Raw genomic sequence first — 18,411 nt, forward strand, 5'->3', positions numbered from 1 at the left:
GGGTGAGTTGTACCTCCAGACAGAGACAGTTATATAGGGGTGAGTTGTACCTCCAGACAGAGACAGTTATAGGGGTGAGTTGTACCTCCAGACAGAGACAGTTATAGGGGTGAGTTGTACCTCCAGACAGAGACAGTTATTATTATTGGGGTGAGTTGTACCTACAGATAGGGGTGTCCCTGTTATTATTATATTGGTGAGTTGTACCTCCAGACAGAGACAGTTATTGGGGTGAGTTGTACCTCCAGACAGAGACAGTTACAGTAGTGAGTTGTACCTCCAGACAGGGGTGTCCCTGTTATTATTATTGGGGTGAGTTTTACCTCCAGACAGAGACAGTTACAGTAGTGAGTTGTACCTCCAGACAGGGGTGTCTCTGTTATTATTATTGGGGTGAGCTGTGTCTCTGTCTGGAGGTACAACAGACAATATCAAATATCTTGGTTGTAAAATATTGGCTATTGAGCAGAATATTGAGAAATAACAATTATACCTACAGAAAGCTGAGGCCTTGCTGTTTTTTGCCCCTAATTGGATTTTTAAATTATATGATCAGAAATGTTCTTCTTTTAAGCGCATGGGGGAAAGGGGAGTGGCTTGCTCATTACAGCAGCAGGCCCTAGTGATACAGATACAGGGGCAGGGCACACACTTCATTAGAGGAATCATGGAGGATAATGGACTTTACCGTTTGACCAAATTATGTTTTTAGACGCTCTCAAAATAGGACGTTTTGAGTGAGGTGACAACGTAGAATGTTCCCTTTCTACATTTATAGGCACCCACCCTTTTATGATCTATGATCTTGTCTGTCTAACTGATGAGAGAGTCAGAACAGGTCTGTTTGCTGATGCCAGGTTTGAATTTGAATGAGAGTTTGCGTGATCTCAGCTCAGCCCATCAGAAAACCAGGCCAGCTGGCCTTGCCCATTGATCATCTCATTATACTAATCTACAACAGAGAAATTGCAAAAATCTTTATAAAAATCTTAACAGGCCGATGTGTCGCTGGCTGGCCATTTTTCCCTTTTTTGGGGAAAAAATGTATTTTTGTATGTCAATTTCAACCAGCCCAACCAACTAAAAACGGTCCAGCACATCTGGCATTTGCCAGAATTGCCAGATGGCCATCCACCCCTGCCGCCACAAGTCTAAAAAGCCTCCCCTACCCTCTGTGGAGGAGGATATTCATTCATTCATTCATTCATTCATTCATTCATGTATGAATGTTTTAGCCTGTAACACACACACACACACACCTGTAGTTGGTATTCACACAGAACCACCCACAGTTCCTATAGGAAAAAGCCTGGTAAGAGCTCATTGAAAATGAGATTGCTTCTCTTTGCCCACATCTATCCGAGTTCCCCCTGGGTGGTGGACAAAACAATGAAAGAAGAAGAGAAATAGGAAGAGTGCGGGGAACTGGAGGGAAAAGTGGCAGAACGGTAAGAAAAGGGAACAGAACAGCCACGTTGTGAGTGACAAATCAAATTCAAAGTTGAACCTCACTAAAACCGCGTGGAGAAATGGTCAATTATAAGAAATTCCTCATTCAAAATTCTCTCTCACAGAGCATCTTAGTCACACCCAGCTTTCTAAAGATAGTCGGCACACTATGCCATTAATGTCAGTGTGTTGTGACTACTCTGTCTCAGCAGGCTACTACAGTACTACTACTATTGAATGTCTCCGTCTCAGCAGGCTACTATAGTAATACTAATACTAACTGTCTCGATCTCAGCAGGCTACTATAGTAATACTAACTGTCTCAATCTGAGCAGGCTACTATAGTATACTAATACTAACTGTCTCCATCTAAGCAGGCTACTATAGTAATACTAATACTAACTGTCTCGATCTCAGCAGGCTACTATAGTAATACTAACTGTCTCCATCTGAGCAGGCTACTATAGTATACTAATACTAACTGTCTCCATCTAAGCAGGCTACTATAGTAATACTAATACTGTCTCCATCTAAGCAGGCATCTATAGTAATACTAAGTCTCCATCTCAGCAGGCTACTATAGTTATACTAATACTAAGTCTCCATCTAAGCAGGCATCTATAGTAATACTAAGTCTCCATCTCAGCAGGCTACTATAGTAACTGTCTCCATCTAAGCAGGCTACTATAGTAATACTAATACTAACTGTCTCGGTCTCAGCAGGCTACTATAGTAATACTAACAGTCTCCATCTCAGCAGGCTACTATAGTAACTGTCTCCATCTAAGCAGGCTACTATAGTAATACTAATACTAACTGTCTCGGTCTCAGCAGGCTACTATAGTAATACTAACTGTCTCCATCTCAGCAGACCGCTTTGTTTCACAAACATGCCCTTGTTTCTTGTGCAGCAAGCAGGATATCCTGTCAGAAGTTTGTGCCAGCGGGCTGACAACAACTCTCACAGCAATTAACAGCACTGGAGTCACTCCGCTGAAGTACACAACACGCCTGCTGAGGGGACAGCAATTCTCTAAACTCATGTTGCTAAAACACCAAATCCGATTGTAGACTATACTCCTGGTAGTTTTGTAGATGTGTAAGTGAGGGGAGTGATTCGGGATTAAGATCTAAAGGGTAAGGCTGTACCTCGAAGCCAGATCCACTGCTGATATGTATTCTACCCCTGTAATCAAGGACTGATTTAGACCTGGGACACCAGGTGGGTGCAATTCATTATCACGTAAAAGAGGAAAAACACAAGTACTGTGGACCTCAAGACTTAGATTTGAATATCCCTGCCAAGATTGTAATAAACAGTGGACCCAAATCAGTGAAACCAAAAGGGTTTGCCAAATCGGCACTTAAATTAAATCATTATTTCCCCTTTATTTAACCAGGTAGACCAGTTGAGAACAAGTTCTCATTTACAACTGTAACCTAGCCTAGATATAGCAAAGCAGTTTGACACATACAACAACACATACAACAACACAGAGTTACACATGGAATAAACAAACATACAGTCAATAATACAGTAGAAAAGAGTCTATATACTGTGTGTGCAAATGAGGTAAGGGAGGTAAGGCAATAAATAGGCCATGGTGGCGAAGTAATTACAATATACCAATTAAACACTGGAGTGAAAGAGTGTAACAAAGAGAGTCACTAACAAAGAGAGTCAGCAACAATCAAGACATTTTGTTGACACCATCCTGACAAAATGAAAGAATCATACAGAAAGCCTGCATCAAACCAAACAGAGGTGTGACCTAACTATAACAACCACGGCCATATCTAATGAGCAGCACAGCCAATTCTTTTATTTTAATGTTTTTATTATACACAACAATATCTCAAAGACATTTCTTGACTTCCAACTGTGTGCTGTTTTACTCAGTTTGTTCACAATTAAAACCTTGGTGACGATTGAGAATAACAATCCAATAGCTCAGCAACCCTCTCCTCGAACCCCCTAAGACATTTCACATTTTAGTTTTAACCCGAAAACCAGGGGTTGGAACCCGTTCAGGGAACAGAACAGAAAACCAGAACGAAAATTATCTATACTGTTCCGGAGCCGAACCATTATTTAAAAAATAATGGGAACTGATTTAATAACATTATTTTACATTCCGGGCATTTTTTCCAGTCCCACAACCCAAATTCAACAATGCGCCTATGCAAAGCCCTAACTGTCACTCAAAAATGTATTCCAGTGTCTGAATGCCTGACAGAAGAAAATCCTTGCCTGTGTGTGTGTGTGTGTGTGTGTGTGTGTGTGTGTGTGTGTGTGTGTGTGTGTGTGTGTGTGTGTGTGTGTGTGTGTGTGTGTGTGTGTGTGTGTGTGTGTGTGTGTGTAGGCTACCTGTCCTACTTGTACCTTTTCTAAATGCTGACTTGAATGTCATTGAGAAAACAGAGAAGTGTCAAATATTTTTTTTCCGCAAACATCCTTTCTGAATTGAAAAGTAATCCTCAAAGTAATCTATTTTTTTCACAAGTATCTAATCTGATTACAATAGTTTTGCTGATAACATAAGATTACAGAATTTTTGTAATCCCTTACATGTAACTGATTACATGTAATCCATTACTCCCCATGGTCAAGGGCTAGCTCTGGTCCAACGTTAAACCAACTCTTTGTAGTTCAAAGACTTTGCAGGTCAAATTCAGACAATGCATGTCAAAACAATAACATGCCCAGCACTCTCCTCATCTGCAACATTCCCCCCAGGGGGGGGTAACCGTGCAATAGCTGACCTGTCAGGGCTAACCAGACTATGCTTATTCACCATCTCATCTCTCTACCCTCATGTCTGAACCATAGATGGAGAATGAGTAGAACCTCTGACCATGGCAATTTGACTGTAGCTCCATTGGTAGAGCATGGCGCTTGCAATGCTAGGATAGTGGGTTTCAATTCCTGGGACCCCCCCCCTAGTGTAAAATGTATACACACATGACTAGTCGCTTTGGACATTTTTTTGAAACTCATGGGTTAACTCAGAATGGCTGACCTGGTATTGTGATGTATAGTTATTCTGATTCTATGGTCTGAACCGGGTCTATGCCCAAAGGGTTAGAGGACACAGAGGGTGAGGAGGGCAAAGGAAAAGAGCCCTTAAATTAGGGACCACACCCTCCGGCCCAATGCACCCTTTTCCAGCCTGAGCAGTGAGTACCGTACAGAACAAGAAGAGAAGACCGAGGACTCACCCGGAAACCTTGACGACAACCAGCAAGTGAGTTCAACCTGCTGGTCCTGCCTCCAACACGTCTTCTTTCAAATCCACAACAACAAAACTAAACAAAAAATGAATTACACTAACACTAGCTAGCCACAAATACAAAATAAATCCTTATGGGTCCAGCAGTCACAGAATCAAGGGTTTTAAACTAAACTTCACAGTGCCTTGCCTTGAGCACGGAAAAAGAGCAAAAGAAAGAATTAGAGAGAGGTTAACAGGAGGAGGAAGTAGGCGTTTGTCTAGAGAAGAGGAAACCGGTCTGTAGCGACACAGAAGGGTAAAAAAAGCGGCAAAATTCAAAGATGAGACAAACGAATCCGAGAAGTGGAAGGAGACTGAAGGCCTTGCTCACAGGAAGTTACCTCAACCTGAAAAACAATGAGTCACACTCACAGCTATACTTTACAACTACATGTATTGGGCCACATTCAGCATGGCACAACATTGGGAAATGTTCAGATATAGACATATAGTATGTTGAACAAAGATGCCTCTGACATGTGGAATAAGGTATCATCTATCTGCAACATTCCACAACGTTTCCCTACTGAACATTACCCTGATGTGGTGTCAAGTCATAGGCCTGGATAAAACACAGAGCAAGACACCAAACCTTTTCAAGGAGAACTAGATAAATTAAAGAGTGACGCAAGGTATTCAAATCCCTTAACACATGGCCACTTTACCACAGAATGAATTCCTAACACAACAATGACCAAAATTCCATTCATGTCACTACAACATTCTTTACTTGTAGTGACATGAATGGAATGAGTCATTGTTGTGTTAGGAATTCATTCTGTGGTACATCTTCTCCTGAAAAGCTCATTCACTGTAAATACCAGTTGTCTCAGTCCAACCAATGCTGTGGTTTTAGCTGAGGAAACGATCATTATTGTTGGAAAGGAAAAGTCAGAGCTCTGAGCAGAGGGAGCCATGGCGATTACCCACCACCACAATGGTTGCGTCCCAACAGGCACCCTATTCTCTATGCAGTGCTCAACTTTTGACAAGGGCCCAGTGCACTATATAGGGAATAGGCGGCCATTTGGGACGTGACAATTTGGGACGTAGCCAAACTCTCTCTTCCACCTCTGCCTGCCCTCTTGCCTCACTGATGCAGTGGACTCTATCCACAACTGGTAGAATGAGCCAAACACTGACAGGATCTTAACATTACAGCCTCAATGAACTAAGTGTTGGGTGCAGTGCATAAAATGTGGTGAGTTGTTGACTCAGAGAGAAAAATAAAATAGTTTTGAACAAATTAATTTCTTCAAAAATAAAAGGAGTGAGCGAGAGCTATATTTTGTTGTTTTTTTCACTTTGACTTAACTAGTGAATGCAGCTAGCTAGTTTAGCCTACTGAAACACCCAGCTCAAATGAGAGGGATGCTATGTTAGCTAGCTGGCTATGGTTATCCAACACTGAAACTCATCCAAGTCAAGGTAAGCTTTTGGTTTGAATAAATGTATTGCCCCAGGGGCCTGCAGGTGTAACTGCTAAACTGCTTGCTGACTGTACACTGTACTGCATGATTGTAGCGGGTTTACTACTGCATTAGTTGAAGTAGTTATGTTGACTATGATGTTAGCTAATATGGTGACAATGATGTAGGCTGTGTGTAACGGTCAATGGTTATGATAGTTTGGCTTGGAAAGTTTTTTTTAGCTTGGTCACGGACAGCTGATGTGTTGTGCACTGAAGTCCACAAGTGAAAGGAAAAGGAGATCGAGTAGATCTGCTAATTAATTATTCAATGAGAAAAGTGATCATGTTGTTTTCATGTGGCTGCTATGAAAGTGAACATTGTTTGCGTGTGATCAGGGGTGTTCAGGGTTATTCATTCCGCCAATTCTGTTGAAAAACGTTTCTTAAAACGGAAGCAAATTGAACAAAAAGGGGCTAAACATACCAGAATCTGTCCAATAGAAACTCATTTGAAACTATTGGATTAATGGTTGCAGCCTAGATCAGCCAAACGCAGGCAAGAGTCTGCAAAGGCGGTATTGTATGTGTCACCGTCTGTCATCTTGATTGCTCAACTGTTTCTCTTGACCTGTGCATCTACGTTGTAAACTTTCATTCATAGGCTACGTTGTAGCAACCTCATGATGGGTATAAGGAGAATGTGAGTATCGCGTATGTAAACTCATCAAAAAAAGGAATATCCTCACACTGTCAACTGTGTATATTTTCAGCAAACTTAACATGTGTAAATATTTGTATGAATATAAGTTTAAACAACTGAGACATAAACTGAACAAGTTCCACAGACATGTGACAAACAGAAATGGAATAATGTGTCCCTGAACAAAGGGGGGGTCAAAATCAAAAGTAACAGTCAGTATCTGGTGTAGCCACCAGCTGCATTAAGTACTGCAGTGCATCTCCTCCTCATGGACTGCAACAGATTTGCCTGTTCTTGCTGTGAGAGGTTACCCCACTCCTCCACCAAGGCACCTGCAAGTTCCCTGACATTTCTGGGGGAATGGCCCTTGCCCTCACCCTCCAATCCAACAGGTCCCAGGGGTGCAGGAAATCATGTCTTGCATTCATGTCTTGCAGGAAATCACGCACAGAACGAACAGTATGGCTGGTGGCATTGTCATGCTGGAGGGTCATGTCAGGATGAGCCTGCAGGAAGGGTACCACATGAGGGAGGATGTCTTCCCTGTAATGCACAGCGTTGAGATTGCCTCCAATGACAACAAGCTCAGTCCGATGATGCTGTGACACACCGCCCCAGACCATGACAGACCCTCCACCTCCAAATCGATCCCGCTCCAGAGTACAGGCCTCGGTGTAACCGTTCCACAAGCCACCATTAATTGTTTATGGTTCATTGAACAAGCATGGGAAACAGTGTTTAAACCCTTTACAATAAAGACCTGTGAAAATATTTGGATTTTGAAAGATTATCTTTGAGAGACAGGGTCCTGAAAAAGGGAAGTGTTTTTGTTGTTGCTGAGTTTAGTAGCCTAAACCTATCCATGTTACATTGAGCTGGGTGAATGGAATATGAATAGCAGTCATCCAATATGCTGTAATAGAAAGAAGGCCATGCTCCTACATTTTTTTAAATAAGTCGGCCTCCCTCATTTTAAACAGCACCAAACCCCACTGGTCTAGTGGGCCATAAGAGCTCAGATTTTTCACATAATGTCTTTCAAAAATAAAATTCACCACAATCTCTTTTAACAGCATTTAACCCCACCACTCGCAGTTTGACATTTACAAATGTTATCATACAATTGTCCCAGACAGGCACAGATATCCCATCAAATGTTGGTTCTCAGAACATTGTGGCAATGTTATTTGTAAATAAAAATGTTTTATTTAAGATAAAATATCCTTTAGTGAACGTCACGGAAATGTTCTGTGTCAGCAAGGATTGTACTGTACCTTATTGGGTCATTTGTCTGTCAGTAAGGCCTACATTCAGTGCAATCTATTGCGAAGGGGAAATATTCTGCTATGTTAATTGCCAAGCCCCAGTGGTCGTGATCCACATACCGTGAGCTACAGCAATTCCAGATACCCCAAAACCAGAGGAGCTATTATCATAACATATATTTTACCAGGCAAAAAAAAAGAAAAAAAGTACACCACCACTACTTCATTGCTCCCCAAAGTAGTTCTCCACACGGCCCAGACAAGCAGCACTAAAAACAGCCTGCTCTTTCCTCCTGGTCTTCCCTGCCCACCACAGAGCTAGCATAGCGTGCTAGTGAGACGCTGTCTCCTTGGAGATGAGCGCATATGCTAAGGAAACCAATTAGCCTACAGTGATGTACTGCATTGTTCTCTCCTCAAACTCTCCCTAGAATGAGCCTTGGGGGCCTGGGGGAATGTGGGGACTTGTCCCCACTCAGAAGAGTCCTTGACAGGGAAGGGAAAGTCACACGGTTAGGTATTCCCTGTGGGAAGATGCTAAAAACAGGCACATTAACTTTACAGTGCTGCTAAAGTGGAAACAAGCCCACACACACAAATGATCTAACTAAGTGCCAAGCAGCACACACAACTAGGGCTTTACTAGTTACTATGTTATTTGTTATAACAATGCAATGGTAGCTATTAAAATAATGAGATGTGATATGATGCATTTCCCATGATGCATCTCCCACTTTCCCAGCCTTATTCGACCATACTGGACCTGAGTCCTAGGACCGTGCCCCAGGACTACCCGACATGATGACTCCTTGCTGTCCCCAGTCCACCTGACCGTGCTGCTGCTCCAGTTTCAACTGTTCTGCCTTATTATTATTCGACCATGCTGGTCATTTATGAACATCTTGGCCCATGTCCTGTTATAATCTCCACCCGGCACAGCCAGAAGAGGACTGGCCACCCCACATAGCCTGGTTCCTCTCTAGGTTTCGTCCTAGGTTTTGGCCTTTCTAGGGAGTTTTTCCTAGCCACCGTGCTTCTACACCTGCATTGCTTGCTGTTTGGGGTTTTAGGCTGGGTTTCTGTACAGCACTTTGAGATATCAGCTGATGTACGAAGGGCTATATAAATACATTTGATTTGATTTGATTTACACATAAGGATCAGTTACCAATCGCAAAGTTTTTATTATTCTGATATGCGTTAATGTTGGAATGGGGTAACTTCCTGGTCTAGTTATCTTCAACCCATAACGGGCCTCCTTACCCAACCTTTTATCCTCCATAATACAACTGCTAAATCGGTGCACTTAGAGTCAACATCCCAAACGGCACCCTATTCCCTACACAGTTGACCCTGTTGAAAAGTAGTGCACTAAATATGAAATAGGGTGCCATTTGGGACATATTTTGAGTCTGTCGTGTATTTATATTTATTAAGGATCCCCAATAGTTCCTGTCAAGGCAGCAGCTACTCTTCCTGGGGTCTAAACAAGACTAAGGAAATTACATCACACTTCTTAAAAAATATATATTTTAAAAAACTGTACATCATGCAGGACATTATTACCCCACTACAATACAACACATTATTAGTCCACTACATATCTACAATCAGTGGTGTAAAGTCCTTCTATAAAATACTTTAAAGTACTAATTAAGAAGGTTTTTGGGGTATCTGTACTTAACTATTTATATTTTTGACAACTTTTACTCCACACCTAAAGATATTAATGTACTTTTTACTCCATACATTTTCCCTGATATCCAAAAGTCCTCATTACATGTTGAATGCTCAGCAGGACAGGAAAATTGTCCAATTCACACACTTATCAAGACAACATCCCTGGTCATCCCTACTGCCCCTGATCTGGCGGACTCACTAAACACAAATTCTTTGTTTGTAAATTATGTCTGTATTGGAGTGTGCCCCTGGCTATCTGTAAAGAAAATAATGTCTTCTGGTTTGCTAATATAAGGAATTGGAAATTATTTACACTTTTACCTTTGATACTTAAGTATATTTTAGCAATTACATTTACTTTTAATACTTTTAGTACACTGTACAGTGCATTCATAAACTATTCAGACCCTTTAATTATGTTGCAGCTTCAGCAACACGGACAGTGCAATAAACACTGTTGATGTTCTGTGGTGGTCGCTGCAGCAGGAAGAAAGAGAGACAACACTATAAACACTGTTGATGTTCTGTGGTGGTCGCTGCAGTAGGAGGAGAGAGACAACACTATAAACACTGTTGATGTTATGGTCGCTGCAGCAGGAAGAAAGAGAGACAACACTATAAACACTGTTGATGTTCTGTGGTGGTCGTTGCAGTAGGGAGGAGAGAGAGACAACACTATAAACACTGTTGATGTTCTGTGGTGGTCGCTGCAGCAGGGAGGAGAGAGACAACACTATAAACACTGTTGATGTTCTGTGGTGGTCGCTGCAGTAGGGAGGAGAGAGAGACAACACTATAAACACTGTTGATGTTCTGTGGTGGTCGCTGCAGTAGGGAGGAGAGAGAGACAACACTATAAACACTGTTGATGTTCTGTGGTGGTCGCTGCAGTAGGAAGGAGAAAGAGACAACACTATAAACACTGTTGATGTTCTGTGGTGGTCGCTGCAGTAGGGAGGAGAGAGAGACACTATAAACACTTGATGTTCTGTGGTGGTCGTTGCAGCAGGTGGAGAGAGAGACAACACTATAAACACTGTTGATGTTCTGTGGTGGTCGCTGCAGCAGGGAGGAGAGAGAGACAACACTATAAACACTGTTGATGTACTGTGGTGGTCGCTGCAGCAGGAAGAAAGAGAGACAACACTATAAACACTGTTGATGTTCTGTGGTGGTCGCTGCAGTAGGAGGAGAGAGACAACACTATAAACACTGTTGATGTTATGGTCGCTGCAGCAGGAAGAAAGAGAGACAACACTATAAACACTGTTGATGTTCTGTGGTGGTCGCTGCAGTAGGAGGAGAGAGAGACAACACTATAAACACTGTTGATGTTCTGTGGTGGTCGCTGCAGTAGGGAGGAGAGAGAGACAACACTATAAACACTGTTGATGTTCTGTGGTGGTCACTGCAGTAGGGAGGAGAGAGAGACAACACTATAAACACTGTTGATGTTCTGTGGTGGTCGCTGCAGTAGGGAGGAGAGAGAGACAACACTATAAACACTGTTGATGTTCTGTGGTGGTCGCTGCAGCAGGGAGGAGAGACAACACTATAAACACTGTTGATGTTCTGTGGTGGTCACTGCAGTAGGGAGGAGAGAGAGACAACACTATAAACACTGTTGATGTTCTGTGGTGGTCGCTGCAGTAGGGAGGAGAGAGAGACAACACTATAAACACTGTTGATGTTCTGTGGTGGTCGCTGCAGTTGGGAGGAGAGAGACAACACTATAAACACTGTTGATGTTCTGTGGTGGTCGCTGCAGTAGGGAGGAGAGAGAGAGACACTATAAACACTTGATGTTCTGTGGTGGTCACTGCAGCAGGGAGGAGAGCGAGAGACAACGGGTGCTAGTCACACAGTCAATCTCTGTAAAAAAAAAAACTAAAAAAAACAGTGCAGCAAGTCTGAGCCCAGGCCTGGCACAAACAAATCAATTGCGGTCGGACTCCCTCCCTTTGTGTGCCAAACAGCGCACTTAAAGCATCAGACAAGCTCAGTGCATATGGTTGATTTGATTAAAACACATTGGATACGTCTATATATGGAAAAATACAAGTTATCAAATTTCAAATAGACCCGACGACTCTTGGTCGACCAATACTTTTTTGGGTCTGTTACAGCCTTTAAATTTAGTTTAATCTAAAAATAATTACTTTTTTAATGCTTCACTATTTTTTATGAAATTCACTGAGGAGGATGGTCCTCCCCTTCCTTCTCTGAGGAGCCTCCACTGATGTAAACAGGAGCGAGAGAGAGGAGAGATTGGGGGGGCAGATGGAGCATGAGACAGACAGGACCCACAGGCTTCAGTGAGTCACTCCGACTGTGTGACCTTCTGCTGCAGGGCTCCTCGGCTCAGCAGGAAACACAAACCAGGTCACACAAACACCACTGTGGGGATAGGGTCAATCAGATGGAGAGCAAGGGGGTTTACCTAAAACACAGCCAAATAACAAATTGAGGTGTGTGTGTGTAAGAGAGAGAGTGAATATCAAGTGTGCATGGAACTGAGGACTGGCCACCATATGCATGGAACTGTGGCACACTTACAAACCTAACTCAGTCACGAGTCACTAGTGTCAAACCCAATAAAGACTCATAGGCGAGAGGGGAAATGTAACAACTAAAACAGTGTGGGGTGGGTGAGAAAGAAACACACTGACTAAGGCTTGGAAAGGGGATAATAATACTATTGTATTAGTATTTATTAGAAATTCCCATTAGTTCCTGACAAGGCAGCAGCTTATCTTCATGGGGTGCAGCAAAATGAAGCCAGTTATACAATTTTAAAAACATTACAATGCATCCACAACACATTAAGTGTGTGCCCTCAGGCCCCTACTCCACTACCACATTTCTACAACACAAAATCCGTGTAAGTGTGTGTATGTTATCGTGTGTTTGTATGAATGAGTCTGTGCCGATGTTCGTGTTGCTTCACAATCCCCCCTGTTCCATAAGGTATATTTTTATCTATTTTTTTAATGTAATTTTACTGCTTGTATGAGTTACTTGATGTGGAATAAAGTTCCATAGAGTTCCACAGTTCAATATTCTAACCACATTTACTGAAACGCAAGAGGACGGCTCTTATTTGACGCCTCAGCCCCTAGCGGTACAGTGCACAGGAGGTTGGTGGCACCTTCATTTGTCCAGGACGGGCTCATGGTAATGGCTGGAGTGGAATCACATACAAACATAGTTTCCATGTGTTTGATGCAATTCCATTTGCTCTGTTTCAGCCACTATTATGAGCCATCCCTCCCTCAGCAGCCTCCACTGGTACAGAGAGTTACAATGATTTTACAAACTACTTTTGACCAAGGCCCATATGGGCTCTGGTCAAAAGAAGTGCACTATGTAGGGAATAGGGTGCAATTTGGTACACAGCCCAGAAGACTCAAGGCTACTGTTGCTGTTTGCAGCTCTAAGGCTAACAGTGATGTGTAATTTACATAGCTGGGAGATTAGTGAAGGGGTTTGGAAAGGAGGTCCGGCATGTTTGAGGAGCAAGCTCGGTGATATGGAATGTGAGCTCTTAATACCTCGACAAACCACAACCACCACCAGGCCTCGCTGGAGTTCATCACTGGGGTCTGGAATTTTTCTTAGTCAGGTCGGGAAAAACTCAGAGCCCTCAAAACAGACATTGAGATACAGTACCAGTCAAAGGTTTGGGCACACCTACGCATTCCAGGGTTTTCATTTTATGTTTTCTATTTCTACTATTAGTCTAGTAGAAGGAAGGGGGTTGAAACACATCCAAATAACATTAGAGGACAATGTTTATTAGCCTCATAGAGCCTCAGGATGCCAAGGCAGTAGACTACTACTGTGTTTTTAGGAGTCTAATGCTTTATAATACACTTGCCCATAATTCAACTCACTCTACCATGTCAACACACTGACGCTATGCCAGTTAGGTCCTGATAACACAACACCACTCACTCTACCATGTCAACACACTGACGCTATGCCAGTTAGGTCCTGAAAACACAACACCACTCACTCTACCATGTCAACACACTGACGCTATGCCAGTTAGGTCCTGATAACACAACACCACTCACTCTACCATGTCAACACACTGACGCTATGCCAGTTAGGTCCTGATAACACAACACCACTCACTCTAACATGTCAACACACTGACGCTATGCCAGTTAGGTCCTGAAAACACAACACCACTCACACTACCATGTCAACACACTGACGCTATGCCAGTTAGGTCCTGAAAACACAACACCACTCACTCTACCATGTCAACACACTGACGCTATGCCAGTTAGGTCCTGATAACACAGGGGTGCCTCACTACCATCCGTGTCCTAAGAAAGAACAGCCCTACCTAATAACAGAATGCAATTTTGCTTTCTGCAATTTGCTAGTTGTGAAAGGCAGTGTGCAAGTCTTTTAAAACACTTGAACATCAGAGCTCTAGAGACGTGTGTAGCAGTGGTGTTTCGATTTCTCTCAGTCTCAACACAACATTACATCATATGGAACAACATCAGGAGAAACATGCAGCCAGAAGCATTTGAGGGGGAAACGTGGAATATCAAGTGGTAGTGACTTCTCTGACCCACTCTTCCTCTTGAGCAGCCATCATCAAATCTTGCTGACCTTAGATCAAGGGGGGCATCCTCCAACGGGGGTGCGCCACCCTGAACAAAGAAAATTAACGCTCGGCTCGAGCCCTCTATGTGTGTGGGGGGGGGGTCACATGACCTTGGCCCTGGATGAATGTTTTTTTTGGTTGGTCTGTGGGAGTCATGGTAACAGGGGACTGGTTCCATGGGAGGAGGACACAGGGAGGTGGTGGTATGTGGAAGCGGGAGGCGTAGAAATAAGAGGGACCAACAGCAGAAAAAAACTACATTCAGAAGGAGAAACCCCTCACCCTTATCTCGGTTTCTCTCTCCATCTATCTCCCTCTGGCTCGGTCGTGCAGTGCGTCACTGTAAGTGGTTGGCTTTTCTAAGAGGGGGCGAATAAAAACAACAAAAAAACAGGTATTTGTTCAAATAAAAACATTCTATTAATAAACCCTTAATGGCACAGCTCAGTTTAGGAAACAGTGGTTTGAGTCGGGGGAAAAAAACAATGCATTAAGTAATCGGTCTGGCAGCACCATTGTTGGCTATTGTGTAATCGGTGCATGTAACTCTGTAGGGCAAATCAATACTACCCGCTCTCTACAGTGGTGCCTCAGCCTCTGCCTTAACTTTATCTGGCACACACAGCTCAGTGCTAGCAAAAAGCATGCCGGGGCTAGTCCATTGGACTGAATGTCCTGGTTGAACCCACTGTAGTAACCCGACAATAGGCGGCTATGTTTAGTTTGCTGTATTCTGTGGCTTCCTGTATGCCTAGTAGACTACATTACCCATAAATAATGTATCTGTTTATTCATACCACCCATTCTCTCAGTATAGTGATATTGGAGCCCTAGAGCTTTTAGCGTCAAAGTCAGATATCTCCTGTACTGACTAGGGCCTTGTTCCAATACTTACACCAACAACAACAAATAACACCCCTTTCCTTCCTTCCTCCCATACTTGTAAGTAATGCCTAATAACTGATAAGTCATTAAGGTGTCAGTGAACCTTATCTGAGTCAGAACGACTCGTAGGGCTAGAGCCCATCTCCTGTTTCTGTAGCATGAGGCAGCTTCATCTATAAGTACACTGGACAGGACGCTAGTAATAACACAAATAGTTAGGTGTAAGCAATGGTTCTATCACATAGGTTTCACCAATCCAGCCATGTCAGATCTGGGATTTGTCCAAGGAATGGAAAGAAAGGAGGATACATTGTTATAGCTTTCGAACAGGGCCTGAATCGGAAGTTTCAAAGTGTGAGATGCAACTTCCCCAAATGGCTAAAATTACCCGTCAGAAGGCAGAGAAAACAACTGTGGACTGACACTCAGTCTATTTTTAATTATTCCACATGACTGCTGCAGCCCCAAAGGGCACATGACTGCTGCAGCCCCAAAGGGCACATGACTGCTGCAGCCCCAAAGGGCACATGACTGCTGCAGCCCCAAAGGGCACATGACTGCTGCAGCCCCAAAGGGCACATGACTGCTGCAGCCCCAAAGGGCACATGACTGCTGCAGCCCCAAAGGGCACATGACTGCTGCAGCCCCAAAGGGCACATGACTGCTGCAGCCCCAAAGGGCACATGACTGCTGCAGCCCCAAAGGGCACATGACTGCTGCAGCCCCAAAGGGCACATGACTGCTGCAGCCCCAAAGGGCACATGACTGCTGCAGCCCCAAAGGGCACATGACTGATGCAGCCCCAAAGGGCACATGACTGATGCAGCCCCAAAGGGCACATGATTACATCAATCAAGTATTTTCCTACAGTATGTGTGTGGGCGCTAACAATTAAAGGTTAAATAAAAATGTAAATAAAAAACAAGAGGTGAAAGGCATATCCCCAGTCAATGTGCTACTGAGTTTATCGTCAGCCAAAGTCAATGTTATTTTTATTTTTTATAGCACCCAGTTCCTTATTGAATGATCTCCATAAATTCACCCAGAAAAAAAAATAATCATACAATAGTTCATGTGTGGTATTAACAAAAGGATCAAAGCACAGGTACTGCTTCTATAACAACACCTGAATGTGCCTCTAGCCTTGTATGAAGACAGTCAGTGAGTCTGGCACCCTATTCCCTACAAAGTGTACTACTTTTGACCAGAGCCCAAAGCCTGAGTACTGAGTTTTTATTATGTTGTAGGAACCAGTAGAGAGAGCGGCACAGAGAGAGAGAACAATATAAACACTAAATAAATTCTAAGCCTTTATTACAGCAAAGCCTAAAAACAGTTGCATGCATTTGCCGAAATGGAAGTTTATGTAACCTATTGTTTATGCTAATTATTCATGGGTCACTTGGTTATTTTAAAAACTAAAATGCTTCATCACATTTCAAATCACAAATGTTTCGTGTGATGACATGAACGAATGAATGATTGATTGATACAGTAGCCTATATCCTGTAAGTATTGAAATATAGGCTTAAGTAAATTACGGTATTATATCAAACTTTATGTCACATGCGCCGAAATCAAGTGTAGACCTTACCTTGAAATGCTTACTTACAAGCCCTTAAGAATATTTAAGAAAATATTTACCAAATAAACTAAAGTAAAAAATAATTAAAAGTAACAAGGCTCTATACAGGGGGTACCGGTGTCGAGTAAGGTAGGGGTGAAGTGACTATGCATAGATGATAAACAGAGAGTAGCAGCCATGTACAAAACAAATGGAGAGGGGGGGGGGGGGGACAATGTAATAGTCCGGAGGCCATTTGATCAATGGATCAGCAGTCTTATGGCTTGGGGGGTAGAAACTGTTAAGGAGCTTTTTGGTCTAGACTTGGCTCTATGGTATCGCTTTCCGTGCGGTAGCAGAGAAAAGTCTATGACTTGGGTGACTGGAGTCTGACAATTTTTGAGTCTTTCTTCTGACACAGTGTAGTATATAGGTCCTGATGGCAGGAAGCTTGTCCCCAGTGATGTACTGCGCCGTACACAGTACCCTCTGTAATGCCTTACGGTCGGATGCCGAGTAGTCACCATACCAGGCGGTGATGCAACCAGTCAGAATGCTCTCGATGGTGCAGCTATAGAACTTTGAGGATCTGGGGACCCATGCCAAATCTTTTCAGTCTCCTGAGGGGGAAAAGGTGTTGTCGTACCCTCTTCACGACTGCCTTGGTGTGTTTGGACCATGACGTGAGTGCTACGGGGTGGTAATCATTTGGGCAGGTTACCTTCGCTTCCTTGGGCACAGGGACTATGGTGGTCTGCTTGAAACATTTACGTATTACAGACTTTCAGGGAGAGGTTGAAAATTTCAGTGAAGACATTTGCCAGTTGGTCCGCGCATGCTTTGTGTACAACTCTTGGTAATCCATCTGGCCCCACGGCTTTGTGAATGTTGACCTGTTTAAAGGTCTTGCTCACATTAGCTACCGAGAGCTTTATCACACAGTCATCCAGAACGGCAGGTGTATGTTTCAGTGTTGCTTGCCTCGAAGTGAGCATAAAAAGGCATTCAGCTTGTCTGGGTTTCCCTTTGTAGTCCGTAATAGTTTTCAAGCCCTGCCACATCCGACGAGCGTCAGAGCTGGTGTCGTAGGATTCAATCTTAATCCTGTATTGACATTTTGCTTGTATGATGGTTCGTCTGAGGGCATAGCAGGATTTCTTAGAGTCGTCCGGATTAGTGTCCGACTCCTTGAAAGTGGCAGCTCTAGCCTTTAGCTCGGTGTGGATGTTGCCTGTTATCCATGACTTCTGGTTGGGATATGTACGTACGGTCACTGTGTGGACGACGTCATCGATGCACTTATTGATGGAGCCAGTGACTGAGGTGGTGTACTACTCAATGCCATTGGATGAATCCAGGAACATATTCCAGTCTGCGCAGGGAAAACAGTCTTGTAGAGTAGCATCTGCATCATCTGACCACGTCCATATTGAGCGAGTCACTGGTACTTCATGCTTTAGTTTTTGCTTGTAAGCAGGAGGATATAATTATGGTCAGATTTGACAAATGGAGGGCAAGGGAGAGCTTTGTATGAGTCTCTGTGTGTGGAGTAAAGGTGGTC

General features: G+C 43.2%; 1 protein-coding gene across 4 annotated transcripts in view; it reads right to left on the reverse strand.

Moving 5' to 3' along the window:
• The window catches only part of LOC124043258 (engulfment and cell motility protein 1-like), a 224,797-nt gene that overhangs the window by 164,829 nt on the left and 41,557 nt on the right, over window positions 1-18,411 (reverse strand). The window contains exon 2 of one of the 4 annotated variants that reach the window (XM_046361640.1): window positions 14,684-14,760. The exons of 1 other annotated variant lie outside the window; for it this stretch is intronic. The gene's annotated coding sequence lies outside the window, so the exon portion shown is untranslated. Of the gene's footprint in view, window positions 1-4,668; window positions 4,910-14,683; window positions 14,761-18,411 lie in introns of those variants that run through there. 2 more of the 4 variants (XM_046361641.1, XM_046361638.1) reach the window with 2 other exon arrangements.

This window comes from Oncorhynchus gorbuscha, linkage group LG09 (assembly GCF_021184085.1).
Source record: "Oncorhynchus gorbuscha isolate QuinsamMale2020 ecotype Even-year linkage group LG09, OgorEven_v1.0, whole genome shotgun sequence".
Lineage (NCBI taxonomy): Eukaryota > Metazoa > Chordata > Actinopteri > Salmoniformes > Salmonidae > Oncorhynchus > Oncorhynchus gorbuscha.